General features: G+C 45.6%; 1 protein-coding gene across 3 annotated transcripts in view; it reads right to left on the bottom strand.

The window, feature by feature from the left end:
- Positions 1-17,931, bottom strand: part of ARAP3 (ArfGAP with RhoGAP domain, ankyrin repeat and PH domain 3) — a 194,453-nt gene that overhangs the window by 141,207 nt on the left and 35,315 nt on the right. For 2 of the 3 annotated variants that reach the window (XM_088447432.1, XM_088447430.1), the window contains exon 2: positions 7,088-7,249. The exons of the other annotated variant lie outside the window; for it this stretch is intronic. The gene's annotated coding sequence lies outside the window, so the exon portion shown is untranslated. The remainder of the gene's footprint in view (positions 1-7,087; positions 7,250-17,931) is intronic. 3 annotated transcript variants of the gene reach the window in all.

Genomic DNA, 17,931 nt, shown 5'->3' on the forward strand with positions numbered 1-17,931 from the left:
GTTTTTTGCTCTTGTTCTGTGGCAAAAAAAAAATAAATCTAGTTAAATTTAGAGTGTGGTAACTCTGACCAGCCAAGACAGACACAACTTTCTATAATGGACACATTTATGAAGCTCTGAATGATTGTTGCATGGCACAAAGCCAATGTATTAGCTGTGCACCTTGATCTGCACAAGTCCTCGTCAATTTCCACCAGTGCGTATCGGCCTGCGGAGCAAGATAGCAATGTTTGCGGAGGAGAACTTGTCATATGAAGTAAGAAGAGGTCAGATAGATTGAGTGCATTGGAGTAGGCATACCAGTGCTTGTACTGTAGCTGTGCAGGGCTGTGCATCATGATTTTCTATTTTGCAATCAAAGATTAAGGGACTGTTTTATGCCGAAACTGCAATTTTATGTATTGTTCCTATGAACAATGCTGGATATTTCACAGAAATCTCTGACAAAGTGCTAATCAGCGCTGCAGATCGCAGTCCCCATTATTATCAATGGGCAGTATGATCTGATCCCTATGGGCCTGATTCAGTTTGGATCGCAACTGCGATCGCGGTTGTGATTACGTAAGCAGTCTGACTGAGATGATATGCTAATCCACAGAGCCGTAGCTAGACTTTTTGGTGCCCTGTGCCAGAAAGAGCATTGGCGCCCCCCTCATTTTTCAAATGGACATAGGGCCTGATTCAGAGCCGGACGCTATTTGCGCTCGCTCGTCCAGAAAAAGGGGCTGGCTATTTAAATTAACCGTTCGCTCTTTGCGGTCTGTTCACGCCTCTATGTCTGAACGAGCGAACAAAACATGCGAACGTAATTTTGAAAAAAAGGCCCCCTGGCCGCTCGCATCATACGTCATGTCCGCTATTTATTAGATTAATCGAGTACATCGGACGGCGTATGAACTGCTCGCTATTCTTGTGGTTGGTTTTTCCTACCACAATCATGCGAGCAGTTCTAACTATACAACAACCAAGTGACGTGGTCGATGACGCTGCTTTCGTAATTATGCACACCCTTAAAACGCCCGTTTTGACCTTTAGGCACGCCTGCGTTCTGATCTCCACTCCCCGTTTTCAAGCACCTTCCCCTGTTACCACCCACAAACGCCTCATTCTGTCTCTCAAAATAGCAAGCATTCGCTATTTAGCGAGCACACGATTTTCGGCCGCACTGACTGGTTCGCGCATGTGTATTAAAATCCGTACGCATGCGCAGTTGTGCGAACATCGGTCGGAACGAACGAGCGGCTCTGAATCAGGCCCATAATGCACCCAAAAAAGGGGAATGGCCTCATAAGGAAGGGCCTGGGAAGAGATAGTAGAGGCCAGGAGATGCTGGGGATGAAATAAGAGGAATCTACAAGTGAGAATGATAATAAACAGAGATTTTTTCAGACCCAAACAGCGCTCCCTAACCTGTGGTGCCCTGTGCTATGGCACCGGCCACAGTACCCTAGCTACGGCCCTGCTAATCCATTGTGATCGCTATGCCGTCGCAGCACTACATAAGGACGCCCAACTCACCTTATACACATCCGTAATACTTTGCAAGACTGCGAAAACATCGGTAACATCGAGTACCATCGCAGCCTCACACACACTTGCACTAGGTCACCTTCCGGTACGCAGTGAGAGCTCAGGCTGCGTATCCCATCGCAGTTGATAATTTATGCACACCCCTGCAACGGCGTTCAAACGCCCTGGCACACCTGCGTTTCATCGACCACCCCCGTCACCTCCCCCAAACGGTCACTTCCTGTGAATGACTCTGTGATGGGTCAGCGTAGTCACTGCGATCGCAGTCCTGAACGCAGTCGCTGGTTCGCGCACTGTGATGCACAGGGGCGCCGAGGGGGGGGGAGTGGATACTAATCACCCAGGCTCACTCTTGCTGGAGGGGCCCGGCTGGGGACCCGGGTCTGACGCCGCCCCCTTCCTTCCTGTCAGCTGTGCAGCCCAGCACACTCTGCTGTGTGCTGGGCTGCAAAGGGAGACTGCTTGCTGCTGCCTGTGGGGAGGAGCGATCACCCTGATCGTGCCCCCCCTGGATATGCGCTGGGCTGAGGGGCTCACAGCGCCCCCCTCCCCAGCAATGTTTTTTCTTTTTTTTTTTCTTAAGGGGGGAGTGGCAGCCCTGGCAATTGCAGAACGCAACAATCGGCCGATAGCGTGCGTAATCGCAGTTGCGATCCAACCTGAATCAGGCCCTAGGTACTGTGATTCAGGTTGGATCACAATGCTGCGTTCACACGCAGCCGGCTGTTTGCAATCTGTGCGTGCGTATTAGACGATGTGCGCGTGCGCGAACCAGGCGCTGCAATCTGGAATGCGATCGCAGGCAGTATGCAGACCCATCACTCAGTGATTGACAGGAGTTGCCGTTTGTGGGTGGTGACGGAGGGGTGGTCGTGCCAACGCAGGCGTGTCAGTGCGTTTGAACGCCGAGTACTCACTGCGTGCAGGAAGTTTAGCAACTTCTGCGGCAGGGTCATGTCAACCACAAGTGTGCGGGCAGCTCCGATGTTACCGATGATTTTGCATACTTGCACATTAGTACGGATGTGAGAAGAGTGTAAGGGAGCGGCTATATGTAGTGCTGGGTGTCTACATCTTGTGCTGCGATGGCAGTTGGAACGCAGTCATTAGCATATTTTCGCAGTGGCCGGTTGCGTGCGAACGCAGCATTGCGATCCATTCTGTATCAGGCCCTAAACTCCAAAAAGCTGAGCCTTTCGGAGTTTAGCCCCGGTAGTTTACTCCATCTTCAGACATCTCGTGTCTCATTCTTTACTTTTGTATAGGACTCATTTTGTGCCTTCATCATGCACGTCTTCTAGACTCTCTGCGAGCATTGTAGGAGATTTACACACGCAAATTACTATGTGTAATAATCACCATTCTCATGTTCCCTCCTTTTCATTATTAATTACACCTGTGGCTAAACTTAGCAGAGTTTAAAGAGCAAACTGCAAATGATGGGTTAGAACTGCGCTCTGCTGTATGGGCAGATGGGATGTGAGATGTATTGTTTGTGTCGGGGTGCTGCACCTTCCTAAAAGCAGGAGTACCGGGTCCTGTGTAACGATATAATGGGGTAGAGGGTGCGGAGGGTGCGCTCGCCCTATGGGTGTAATGCTGGAGTAATAGTGTGTTGTGGTCTTTTGTGTTCGATGTCCTTTTCTTACCTCCTTGAAGAAGGCAGAGCCCCTGCCGAAACGCGTTGGAGACCCCCTACATTCTGACACCACAGCCAGCTTACACCAGAGCTCTTCATTCCTGCGGAGAACTCGGTCGAGCCTTGCTGCTTCCAGAACCCTCTCTACCCACCACCCGCAGGGCCGCGCTGGGCATCACACCTAGCAAAGCCCTTCGCACCCCTCTTGATCACCACTCCACCTGCTAGACCCAGGCGACCACGCACCGCCCCCTGGGAGCAACCAACACCAGCTCCACTCACAGCTGTTCGTCCAGCAGCAATCCCTAAGCGATCCACACCAGCAGGCACCCACCAGGCAGCGGGAACAGAATGCCAGCAACGCGGTGCACCAAGCCCCACAGTGCACCAGCAAGACACTACCACACACAGAGCTTCCTCCAACCGCTGACACCGCAACAGCCATCCAACACCGCATCTGCAAAAGGAAACTAACACCAGCTACCAGCAGCCCAAGCCTTTTTCACCAACAAATCCTACCGGTAGGTAAGTGACTCCGAGACTTATACCCCTGCGCGGGACGCCGCCAGGGTGTACATTCACAACCGCCAGACCCGCTGCCAACCCACCACTCCCCTCCCCCCGAGACATCCTAAGACTGTTGACCAAAGGTCCAGCAGGGGTAACGTGCCGGTCTATTGAACTGCACGGAAAGGAGCCCCCTAAAAGGGTCCACTCACCTCCCCAGTCTCCACCCACACACACCCCCAAGTGGATCGCTCACCCCACCTGGGTGCCTGGGACCAAACAGGATTAGTACTGTTTTTTTCCAATAAACCCTTTGGCCCCCATTTCTGCCTCTGTCTTCATTTCCTCACCCACCACCTCCAGTCCATTAGACCCCCTTCCCTCCCTACACTCCATCACTCCACAAACAACATCGAACACAAAAGACCACAACACACTATTACTCCAGCATTACACCCATAGGGCGAGCGCACCCTCCGCACCCTCTACCCCTTTAAAGAGCAAAGGCTGGATGCACTAATTTGCAAAGGTGCCTCCAAAGAGTGGGTGTGTTTATGGACAAATTAATTAATTAATTATCCAAGTTCCAGAGTTCAAAAGGCGTATTGCGGTGCACATTGAGCATTCTTCATTAATAACCTCTATTTTTCTTAAAAAAAATGGATATCATGCGATGTTTCACTGTAAGTAACTCTAGGACATACTTGCCTATTCTGTATTCCTCCCCTCCAGGAGATCCTGAGGGAGAAATCCTAGGAGGAAATAGTACTTTTCATAAGAAACAATAATTTAACGTGAATTTATCAAGAATCGAGTTTTTAAACACGTCCTTAGAAACACTAAACTCGAGTCAAAACACACTTTTAAACACACTGGTCTGTGAATAGTGTGTTTGCAAAAGCATGCACAGATCAGTGAGATCCATGCAGGCTTCAGTGTGTGTATAGTGTAAATAAAAGAGTGAAAATAAAACGGCGTGGGGTCCCACCCTTAAAGCATAACCAGCACTGGGCTTTCTGAGCCGGTCTGGTTCAGGATATACGGGGAAAAAAAATACTAGCGGGGGAGGGGTGGGCTGATGCCACAGCAGGGGGGGCACGCTTCACAGGGTCCCCCAGCCAAAGCATTAATCCCCCCCAATTAGTCAGCCCTGGCCGGGGATTTCAATAAAGGAGTGCCCCCTCCCGAGTTTATCCCAGGCCCGAGCTGACTGCAGTCCACCCATAGATTTCTATCGGAAATACCGCGTCTCTGCCTTCATTCCGGAAGTACTGTACATAGTGTACAACACTATTGTCCGTGGGCACGAGTAATTAATTTTTATTTTTCCAAGTCCCAGAATGCCTTTATGGAGAAGAGTACCGACCGGCGTGGAGTAGCTGAGTATGTAGTGTGAATGCACGTATATTAAACTGAAACCACATTTGGTGTGTGTGTTCAACATTTACTTTACAGTATGACTAGAATTGCCAGCAGTCCCATACATCCTGAAATGTATGACATTCCAGGACCGGCATGCTGGGTCCAGGAGTCACACTGTAACGGACAATATTTATTGTATTTTTACACAATTAACCCCGCACCCAACAGCCCCAGGGATGCGGGGAACGGCCCAGGGCTATCATCCAGGGCCTAGGGTATACTCGGGAGGGGAGACTCCACCATAGAGAGGTCCTCACTTCCCTAGGAATCCGCGGCCTGTGCTGACTAGTTGGGAGCTTTAATGCTTTGGCCGGGGGATCCCGTGAAATGTGTTACCCTGCTGTGGCATTACCCCCCCCCCCGCTAGTAAGAGCCCTGTGCTGATTGATGGAAATACGGGGGAACCCCCACACCATTTTCCCACCATATTTCTTAAACCAGGACTGGCTCAAAAAGCCTAGTGTTGGTTATGCTTTGGGGGTAGGAGACTCCACTGCATTTTACTTTCTATTTCTTTTTACACTATAACACACACAGAAGCCTACACAGATCTCACTGATCTGTGCAGACTTAATATTCGTGAGTGTTTGGCCGCGGTCAGACACAGGGAATACGGGGGAGTAACACGATCTCATCCACCATCGGAAAACACGTATCAGAAAAACATAATTCTTGGTAAATTTGAGTGTTCAGCTGACAAAACTCTCCCGTGCCCCTGCGATGCAGAGTGTGTTTAAACTCTGGCCAGACACGATTCTGAGTAAATTTACCCCAGGGACTCTCCATGACATGCTGGGAGAGTAGGCAAATATGCCTTAGAAAGTCATATAATAATCCGTATGCACTCATACAGAATATGTATTTTATATGTGTATACAGATGTGTCCACATACATGTATCCTCCGTGCGCTATAAGTCTTGCTACACATAACGCGGGAGCTCCATGGGATTCGGTAGCGCTGAGCGTCTTTTTGTACGACTTTTTACCTTCTTATTCGTACTAGCAGCTTCTGGTGATTAAAATGATATGCAGCATGCCTATGTTCTCTGTGCGGCTGCGGGTGTATCTGCATACGAAACGCTACGAAACAGTGTTACAGCCGCAGAAGCTGCTTGTGCTATTTATTCGCATCGCTGTGCGAAAAAGACGCATATGAACTCGCACAAAAAGTCGCTCAGCACTACCGAGTCACTCTATGGTATGGCGCAACTAGAAGGGCTGTTTAGCGCACAAAGAGGCCAGATGTATGAGGACACATCTGTAGGTTTAAAGAGCTCATTTTTTTTTTATTAAACTGGAAAAAAAAAAATCATCATTCATGTACAAATGGAGAGGTGATTTCTGGTCATGTTGCTCTAATTCACTTTGAAAACGTTTGAATGCAACAATGTCAGCTGTGGGCACGCTCTGCAGTTTCTATATGACAATGCTGTCATGTGCGGAAGACAGAGAGAGGACTTGATTCATAAATGCACGCAATGCCTGCTTTGCTGTTATCCCATACGTAGTGGCTTTGCCAGAATATACCAATGACTCAGCCGCCATCTTGTACAAAAAGACTGCTGGTATCTCACATCCGTCTCTTACGTATAAAAGCGGAAACATCGGTCGCACATCGGACTTCTCAGCAAGCCTGTGCTGTCTCAGAATGAGCACATCACCTCTCAGGCTGCGCACGAATTAGCAGAGGCTCACTGGGGCACGCCCAGAAAATGGTCCCAGCGGGTCTGTGATTTTCTAGTTACCTCCCCCAAATACTGACCACCTGTCACTCAATTTGCGAATAAATCCTCTCTGCGACCGCCATAGCTAATCAATCGCTTCTCTTATTTTTGGGTGGCTTCACTTGTTATACAAGAAAATGAATAACGCATAGTAGATGTATTGTGTTACAGAAACCAGGGTGCAATGCCTTCTGCCTGCACACAGCATACTACTAGATGGATTTTATTATATGCAATGACATTTCCAGCATTGATCACATTTACCTGGAATAGAGCTCTAGCGATTGCCCATCTCCTCTCTCCCAATGTGCACTCTCTGGTAAGCAAATCTGGGTAAATGCAGGCCCCTGTCAGTGTGGCTGCTGCGTGTTAGGTTCTGGGCATCCTCCCAGCCTGGACATCATTTTTGCACTAGGCATCAGGGCTCTTATGCAAAGGAAAAGGAAAGGGAAGTGACAACAGCTGAGAAATGAACTGTAAGCACACCATTTCTGTTAACGTTATCATAACTTGTAGCTTATCTGCTATTTCATACAGCTCTATCTGCTCCCCAGTCTGTGCACTTGGCCTTTCAACATTTGGTCATTTATAATACACAATCACTATGCCTTATTTACCCAATATGATGCAAAAGGCTTAGAGGTACTGTTATGCATGAAAATGAATCATATAGCCTACTATACTACATGCCCCCCACCAACCTGCCATCTCGTAGCACCTCTCTGTGATAGCAAAATCATAAAAGACTGCAACTCCCTGCGACGAGAATGAATAAAAGCAACAACCGGCAAAAGACAACACTGGGCTGTTAAAAAGCCAGAGTGAGTTCAGCACTAAACAGTGCAGACAGCACACAACCATTGACAACCATCCACATGCCAAAATCACTGCTGCTGTAATACAATGGTATAACGTAGATATTGTAATAACAACACGATAATAAAAACCACATTTCTATGCGATTAGATTATGTCACTAATGACATCAATCAGGCTGCACAGTTGGCTTCATGGTCAGCATTACTGCCTCATGGCACTGAGGTCTTGGGTTTGATTCCCACCAAGGTCTTATCTGTGTGGAGTTTGTATGTTCTGCCTGGGCTTGTGTGGGTTTCCTCCGTGCACTCCAGTTTCCCCCCACAATCCAAAAACATACTGGTAAGTTAATTTGAGTCTCTGTAGAACATGCATGTGCCTTACATGCTGACCTTTTGGCTGCCCCTTACAGCTGTACGGATGATATATTGTGCAGTGTGTACCCAGCATTACTTACATCACATCAGAACAGCTGCACATGATCCAATCAAAATGGTTGAATCAGATGAGACAATCCCACCTTTGTAAAAACTCCATGATCAGACCCTTCCTCATCCTGTATGTAACAAAACTCGCCTGTTACTAGTCATCTCCCGGCTGGACACCTGCAACCTCTTCACCTCTGGCCTTCCCTAATCCTGACTTTCTCCACTTCAGTGTATCCTAAATGCCGCTGCTCGGCTCATGTTTCTCTCCACTAACTCTGTATCTGTCTCCATAAGGAGTTTAGGTAGTTTAGGGATGTGGCATACTTGCCTACTCCTGAAAATCGGATGGCGCAGCGCTCCCAGCCACCCGGAAAAGCAGCCAAGTCTCTCACACCCCCCTCCACGGCCCGCAACTCCCCGCTGCCCCACTCCACCCGCTCAAGCGCCCTCCCCCATCTTCGCGGTGAAATGCTACCACGCCCCCTATGTGCTAACCAGGCAGCATAGTAGGTAAGTATGGGATGTGGGTAACTGACATGGTCAGGAATGAGGGCACTAGCCCATCAACTGAACAACAGAACGTTGGGCTGACAGTTTATGGAGAAGCTGTAAAGAAAAATCTATCTATACAGAGTACTGTACACATTCCATTCACATCTGGAGTCCACATTGATTCTATATGCCATTCATACACAGCTGGAGGGCTCAATTTTTGCTATAAAGTGGTTTCTGAATTCTCCTGTCTCCACACATCTTGCTCATTGTCCCACGCTTGCAAACCACACTGCCCTAGGCATAGCAAGTGATTGAGTACTAGGGGCCTGCTTGTGAGTTGGGAGCAAAGCAAAAAAAAGCAAGTAACTTTGCATCTGGAATAAACCATGTAGCACTGCACGGGTACAAGTACATTTATTATTTTTGCATGTGGGGTAAATAATGGCTGCTTTTGCATGTAGCCCCCAAATGCTGGACAGCTTCATTTTCACTCTGCAATTTACATTTCAGTTTGGACACGCCCCCTCCCACATCTAGGTCTCTCTGCACATGCGCAGCACGGGGTTACCAAGGTGCAGTGTCACTTTTTTATTTTTTGCTTTGCTTCCAACTCAGAATAACATCTAAATGAGGATCTATGGGCCTCACTCAGAGTTCTACGCAAGTCAAACAGTAGCTGCGTCTTTTGGTTGCAGCTGCTGTACGAAAATATGTAAATACAGGTTGAGTCTCCCATATCCAAATATTCCGAAATACGGAATATTCTGAAATACAGAATATTTTTAGCATGACTGAGAAAGTTAAACCTTTGCTTTTTGATGGTTCAATGTACACAAACTTTGTTTAAAACACAAAATTATTAAAATACAGTATAAAATAACCTTCAGGCTCTGTGTATAAGGTGTATATGAAACATAAATGAATTTCATGTATTTTTACAAATAATGTATAAAATGACCTGCAGGCTGTGTGTATAAGGTGTATATATAACACATAAATGCATTCTGTGTTTAGATTTGGGTCATATTCTCAAGTTATCTCATTATGGTATGCACATATTCCAAAATACGGAATATTCCGTTATCCAAATACCCCTGGTCCCAAGCATTTTGGATATGGGAGACTCAACCTGTATCCACTGTCAGGTTTGCGAACATCTCTGAACCAAGCCTTTATGTATTCTAAATGGTAAAGACTAAATAAGAACAATTAAAGGACGGATATAATTTACACAAATCCATTTTTATGCTGCCCTCTGAACAGCAGATCGGAAAATAGGAACCACTCATGCATGGTACTGTTGCTACCCATTTGTATACCCCTTAGATTGACAAACGCATTGTATAGCCCTTAGATTGACATACCTATTTGTAGACCCCTTAGATTGGGTAACCCATTTGCATACCACTTAGATTGAGTAACCTATTTCTATACCCCTTAGATTGGCTAACCCATTTGTATACCCCTTAGATTGAGTAACCTATTTATATACCCCTTAGAGTGGCTAACCCATTTGTATACCCCTTAGATTGAGTAACCTATTTGTATACCCCTTAGATTGTGTAACCTATTTGTATACCCCTTAGATTGAGTAACCTATTTATATACCCCTTAGAGTGGCTAACCCATTTGTATACCCCTTAGATTGAGTAACCCATTTGTATACCCCTTAGATTGGGTAACCCATTTGTATACCCCTTAGATTGCATAACCCATTTGTATACCCCTTAAATTGCATAACCTATATGTATACCCCTTAGATTGCATAACCTATTTGTGTACTCCTTAGATTGCGTAACCTATTTGTATACCTCTTAGATTGTGTAACCTTTATGTATACCCCTTAGATTGGGTAACCTATATGTATACCCCCTAGATTGGGTAACCTATTTGTATACTTCTTAGATTGGGTAACCTATTTGTATATCCCTTAGATTGGGTAACCTATTTGTATACCCCTTAGATTGCGTAACCTTTTTGTATACCTCTTCAATTGTATAACCTATATGTATACCCCTTAGATTGGGTAACCTATATGTATACCCCCTAGATTGGGTAACCTATATGTATACCCCCTAGATTGGGTAACCTATTTGTATACCTCTTAGATTGGGTAACCTATTTGTATATCCCTTAGATTGGGTAACCTATTTGTATATCCCTTAGATTGGGTAACCTATTTGTATACCCCTTAGATTGGTTAACCTATTTGTATACCCCTTAGATTGGGTAACATTTGTTTACCCCTTAGATTGGGTAACCTATTATGTATACCCCTTAGATTGAGTAACCTATTTGTATACCCCTTAGACTGGCTAACCTATTTGTATACCACTTAGATTGGGTAACCTATTTGTATACCCCTTAGATTGCATAACCTATATGTATACCCCTTAGATTGAGTAACCTATTTGTATACCCCTTAGAGTGGCTAACCCATTTGTATATCCATTAGATTGAGTAACCCATTTGTATACCCCTTAGATTGGGTAACCCATTTGTATACCCCTTAGATTGCATAACCCATTTGTATACCCCTTAAATTGCATAACCTATATGTATACCCCTTAGATTGCATAACCTATTTGTGTACTCCTTAGATTGCGTAACCTATTTGTATACCTCTTAGATTGTGTAACCTTTATGTATACCCCTTAGATTGGGTAACCTATATGTATACCCCCTAGATTGGGTAACCTATTTGTATACTTCTTACATTGGGTAACCTATTTGTATATCCCTTAGATTGGGTAACCTATTTGTATACCCCTTAGATTGGGTAACCTATTTGTATAACCCTTAGATTGGGTAACCTATTTGTATACCCCTTAGATTGAGTAACCTATTTGTATAACCCTTAGATTGGGTAACCCATTTGTATACCCCTTAGATTGCATAACCCATTTGTATACCCCTTAGATTGCATAACCTATATGTATACTCCTTAGATTGCATAACCTATTTGTATACCCCTTAGATTGCGTAACCTTTTTGTATACCTCTTCAATTGTGTAACCTATATGTATACCCCTTAGATTGGGTAACCTATATGTATACCCCCTAGATTGGGTAACCTATATGTATACCCCCTAGATTGGGTAACCTATTTGTATACCTCTTAGATTGGGTAACCTATTTGTATATCCCTTAGATTGGGTAACCTATTTGTATATCCCTTAGATTGGGTAACCTATTTGTATACCCCTTAGATTGGGTAACCTATTTGTATACCCCTTAGATTGGGTAACATTTGTTTACCCCTTAGATTGGGTAACCTATTATGTATACCCCTTAGATTGAGTAACCTATTTGTATACCCCTTAGACTGGCTAACCTATTTGTATACCCCTTAGATTGAGTAACCTATTTGTATACCCCTTAGACTGGCTAACCTATTTGTATACCACTTAGATTGGGTAACCTATTTGTATATCCCCTAGATTGGGTAACCTATTTGTATACCCCTTAGATTGGGTAACCCATTTGTATACCCCTTAGATTGCATAACCCATTTGTATACCCCTTAGATTGCATAACCTATATGTATACTCCTTAGATTGCATAACCTATTTGTATACCCCTTAGATTGCATAACCTATATGTATACCCCTTAGATTGCATAACCTATATGTATACTCCTTAGATTGCATAACCTATTTGTATACCCCTTAGATTGCGTAACCTTTTTGTATACCTCTTCAATTGTGTAACCTATATGTATACCCCTTAGATTGGGTAACCTATATGTATACCCCCTAGATTGGGTAACCTATTTGTATACCTCTTAGATTGGGTAACCTATTTGTTTATCCCTTAGATTGGGTAACCTATTTGTATATCCCTTAGATTGGGTAACCTATTTGTATACCCCTTAGATTGGGTAACATTTGTTTACCCCTTAGATTGGGTAACCTATTATGTATACCCCTTAGATTGAGTAACCTATTTGTATACCCCTTAGACTGGCTAACCTATTTGTATACCACTTAGATTGGGTAACCTATTTGTATACCCCTTAGATTGCATAACCTATATGTATACCCCTTAGATTGAGTAACCTATTTGTATACCCCTTAGAGTGGCTAACCCATTTGTATACCCCTTAGATTGAGTAACCCATTTGTATACCCCTTAGATTGGGTAACCCATTTGTATACCCCTTAGATTGCATAACCCATTTGTATACCCCTTAAATTGCATAACCTATATGTATACCCCTTAGATTGCATAACCTATTTGTGTACTCCTTAGATTGCGTAACCTATTTGTATACCTCTTAGATTGTGTAACCTTTATGTATACCCCTTAGATTGGGTAACCTATATGTATACCCCCTAGATTGGGTAACCTATTTGTATACTTCTTAGATTGGGTAACCTATTTGTATATCCCTTAGATTGGGTAACCTATTTGTATACCCCTTAGATTGGGTAACCTATTTGTATAACCCTTAGATTGGGTAACCTATTTGTATACCCCTTAGATTGAGTAACCTATTTGTATAACCCTTAGATTGGGTAACCCATTTGTATACCCCTTAGATTGCATAACCCATTTGTATACCCCTTAGATTGCATAACCTATATGTATACTCCTTAGATTGCATAACCTATTTGTATACCCCTTAGATTGGGTAACCTATTTGTACACCCCTTTGATTGGGTAACCTAGTTGTATACCCCTTAGATTGAGTAACCTATTTGTATACCCCTTAGATTGGGTAACCTATTTGTATACCCCTTAGATTGGGTAACCTATTTGTTAGATTGGGTAACCTATTTGTATACCCCTTAGATTGGGTAACCTATTTGTATACCCCTCAGATTGGTTAACCTATTTGTATACCCATCAGATTGGCGGTGAAGAAGGTTAAGCTTTATATAGTCAAGACTGGTCATTATAAATGACCCACACTGTTTAATCCATACACACACTCAATAGGCCAATTAATCAAACACTATTATTTTTTACACTGTGAAAGGAAACCAGACTGAATGGAAACCCGGGCCAACTAAGGAGGAATAGTATCAAGCCTTGGAAGGAAATAAAATGGAGTATTTGCCCAAAGGAACCAATCAGCTTCTAACTGTCATTTCATACTGTGCTAGATAAATCAGGGCTTGACAAATTTTTCTAAAATCTAGGAGCCAGGATGAAAATGTAGGAGCCAGATCACTGTCCCCCCAAAAAAAATTACAGGAGTGAGTAAGGAGCACAGCTCTGTGTGTTATACACACTATGCTAGTCCTCAAAATGGTCACAGAGAAATGGTATAGTAACGTGGAGGCCCCTTCACTGCTCTGCACAGCTCCCCTGCTCTACCCTCCAGTAATAATGGACCACATTTCACATAAAACAATGGTGGCAGAAAGTATGGTACCATTGGTCACACCACTATCCCTCTGAAGCAGCTCCGCAATAACCTGGGCACTCATAGACCCTACTACCGGAGAGCTCTATGCAGCCGGAGATAGGAGACAGCAGACAGCTGGGATGTACAGGAGGATCAGTGTAGACTGTAACAGACAGCAGGGATCAGAGCAGGCCAGGATGGAGAGGAGTCATCCGTGCAGGCCGGGACGGACACAGGCACAGCAGTCACCGCAGGCGACACTCAGCACATGCATTCAGGGCCGGTTCTAGACATTGTGGAGCTCAGGGCAAAAGTTCAGAGTTGCGCCCCCCCCAAAAAAAAAAAAAGAAGAAAGAAATAAGTTTTTTAGATAACATAACATTATGCCACACGCAGTAATGCCCTTTATAACACACTATGCCACGCGCAGTAATGCCCTTTATAAACACACTATGCCACATGCAATAATGCCCTTTATAACACATTATACCACATGCAGTAATGCCATTTATAACACATTATGGCACACGCAGTAATGCCCTTTATAACACATTATACCACACGCAGTAATGCCATTTATGACACATTATATGACACACAGTAATGCCCTGTGTAACACATTATGCTATATGCAGTAATAACCTGTATAACACATTATGCCACATGCAGTAATGCCCTGTATAATACAATGTGCCACACACAGTAATTACCTTTATAATACATTATCCCCAATTCAAATTACACCACACAGTAGTCCCTTATGTTATGACACAAAGTGGTGCCCCTTTTACATAATGCCAAAATTAGTGTACCTTATACACAAGGCCCACAGTAGTAGTGTCCCTAATACAATGCCCACAGTAGTAGTGCCCCTTATACAATGCCCACAGCAGTGGTATCCCTTACACAATGGCCCCAGTAGTGGTGCCCCCCATGCAGTGCCCCCATTAGTAGTACCCCCAGTGGTAATGCCCCCAGTAGTAATGCCCACTATAGTAGTTCCCCCAGTAGTAATGCCCCCCATTAGTAATGCTCCCCAGTAGTAATCCCCCCATTAGTAATGCCCCCAATAGTAGTGCCCCCATTAGTAGAGCCCCCATTAGTAATGCTCCCCAGTAGCAATCCCCCCATAAGTAATGCCCCCTATTGTAGTGCCCCCATTAGTAATGCTCCCCAGTAATACTGCCCCCATTAGTAATGCCCCCCACTGTAGTAATGTCCCCAGTAGTAATGCCCCAAGAAATAATGCCCCCTGTAGTTGTGCCCACTAGTAGTAATGCCCCCTATAGTCGTACCTCAGTAGTAATGCCCCCGAGTAGTAATGCCCCTATAATCGTGCCCCCAGTGCTTCCGACTGAAAACAAAAAACCCACAATACTTGCCTTTAGCCCCGCTCCTGCTTCCGCTGCCGCTGCCGTCCGGTCCGACCGTGGCTCCTCGGATCTATGGGAGAAACGTCATGACATCATGACGTCCCTCCCATAGTACTCTCTCTGCCTGAAGCCGGAGCTCAGGAGTGAGCTCCGGCTTTCGGCTGCCGCTGCAGGGAGGGAGCCGGGTGCCTGCTGATAACAAATATCAGCGGGCGCCCGGCAAATGCAGCCTCCCGGCGGCGGCGGCTGGGGGGGGGGGGTTGGGGGTTGGGACTGGCATATTTTTTGTTTGTTTTTTTTCCCTTGTAGGTTTTTTTTTCGGGGGGAGGTGGGGGACTCAATGGCGCCCTCTAGGTGTCAGCGCTCCGGGCGACGGTCCTGTTAGCCCGCACCTAGAACCCTAGAACCGTCACTGCATGCACTCCTGTGCAGGATATGAACACCGCAATACTATAGGCACAAATCTCCGCCAGAGCTGATGAGGATCTGCTTCCTCCCTCACTGCAAAATCTAGTAGCCAGGCAGCAAAATCTGGTAGCCATGGCGACCTGGCCCCCGGGATTTGTCGAGCTCTGAGATAAATGACATAAATGACATATACTGTAGAAGCTGATTGGTTGATTTGGGCAACTTCTTCACTTTATCACTCTCCAAGGTGCATGTTTAACATAATCCGCATCTTAGATGCGGATTGGCTGTGATAAATTTGCCCAATATCGCAATGCAATATTTAAATACTTTACAAGAACGTATCAAAAATCGCATGCAGGGACAGACCTTGCAATAAAGCTCTGTCCCTTGTACATTGCACATGGGCAGCTTTATAAACTAGAAGGAAGAAATTACCCTGCATCCCCCTCTTGTAAAACTTCCTGTGGAAAATGCTGTGTATCTGTGGACAATCAGTGTTGTCATGTGTGTCTATATTTATACATAAACGTTCAATGACATCAATGGATTTTTTTTGATATGTGTAAAATACACTAATTAAATTAGTTCTGCCATTGTAGCAGTTGTGCAAGAGCAAATTATAGAACAGAATTAAATTCAACTTCAAAGCACCACTTGAATATACTGTAACTTTTGTTTTCGTGTGCAGGCTTTTAATGTATGTAAAGCTACAGGCTCAGGGCTCACTTTGCGCCAAACAATGGATACAATAGGCTTTAAATAAACACAGTTAGCTACAACGAATGCTGACAATTGAGTGGTGAAAAGAAACGATGACTCTACCTTGCAGAACTTATGCTCTATTGTTATATCATTTTACATCGTAAAAATTAACTATGTGCTGGGAGATTCATAGGATTCAGATTCAATTAAGCCGTGACAATGTACGGGTACCCACATAACAGGCACGGCCGGAGCTCAGGGCATAAGTTTTCTATGGCGCACTGAGCTCAGGGGGCGTGGCTTGGTCATGGTCGCAAAAAAATGCGAGTCCCTCCTCCTTGCTGATTCTGCTCCTCTGTCCTCTCTCTCCTGCGGTCGCTCCCAGAATGCCTTCCACGGTGATGGACTCCCAGCGGGAGGGAACAAACGGCACCGCGGTCCCCGCAATCTGTAAATATGGTGGGGAGCAGATGAGACAGTGCCCGCGGGTTGACTGTGGCCGTCCCCTCAGATCACAGTTTCCCAGGCGATAGAACCGCACCTGACAACGGGTTATAATAGTAGGAAAATCCTGCCTGGCTTTTGCTCGCACCTCTATAGGACATGAGCAAAATCAAGTGACGCTTTCCTGCCAGTATAATAGCGGGGTATTAACGCACAAGCAGTCATCGGAACTGCACGGCTAATTGAATCTGCCCCATTTGTTGGGACTTTGGGCCTGATTCAGACCCACTCGCGAGCGGCTGTCCACTCGCAAGTGGGTCGATGTTATGGACTGAGCATGCGCACGACGGAGGGAGCTCCGTCGTGCGCATGCGCCAGACGCGACGAGCGAAGGAAAGTCCTTCGCTCGTTGTGTCCGATCAAAGGGGGCGTGCTGTCAATGTTGATTGACAGCACGCCCCCTTTGGTGGGCGTGCCGGGGGCGTGCCTCCCTGACGGGGGCGTTCCCACGGGAACGCCTCCCGTCAGAAGCCGGCCCACTGACATCACTAGTGATGTCAGTGGGAGTGATTTTGGCTCTGATAGAGCCAAAATCACTCCGGAGCTTGCGGTTGAGAAACTCAACCGCAGGCTCCGGCTCGCAAATTCGATGGTCGCGATGGTCGAGACCATCGCGACCATCACAATGCACGCTCGTATAGCCTGTGGGTGGTGACCCACAGCTATACGAGCGTCCAGGAGGACGCTCCATGAAAATGGAGCCCGGCCCTCATTCAGAGCGTGCGCTCTGCTCAGAGCGTACGGCTCTGAATGAGGGCCTTTATTTTATGATTTATATATAACTAGCTGAAGTATCTGGCATTGCCCGGGTTTAAATCTTCAATGTATTAAGTTTTATTATGTGATGTTGTTCAAATCCATCCAGTGGGAGGCCCAGAACAGACTCCCTGGGTCAAAGTTCTGCCCGGCGCAGTCTGCCGTGAGGTCCGCCCGGGACCCCAACCACTCCATTAGGCATCCCAGACCAATTGCCATCCCTCTGTGAAGATTTTATCCAAATCCATCCTGTGGAAGGCCCAGTACAGGC

This window comes from Taudactylus pleione, unplaced genomic scaffold, assembly GCF_031769625.1.
Source record: "Taudactylus pleione unplaced genomic scaffold, aTauple2 ptg000431l, whole genome shotgun sequence".
In the NCBI taxonomy this organism is placed as follows: domain Eukaryota; kingdom Metazoa; phylum Chordata; class Amphibia; order Anura; family Myobatrachidae; genus Taudactylus; species Taudactylus pleione.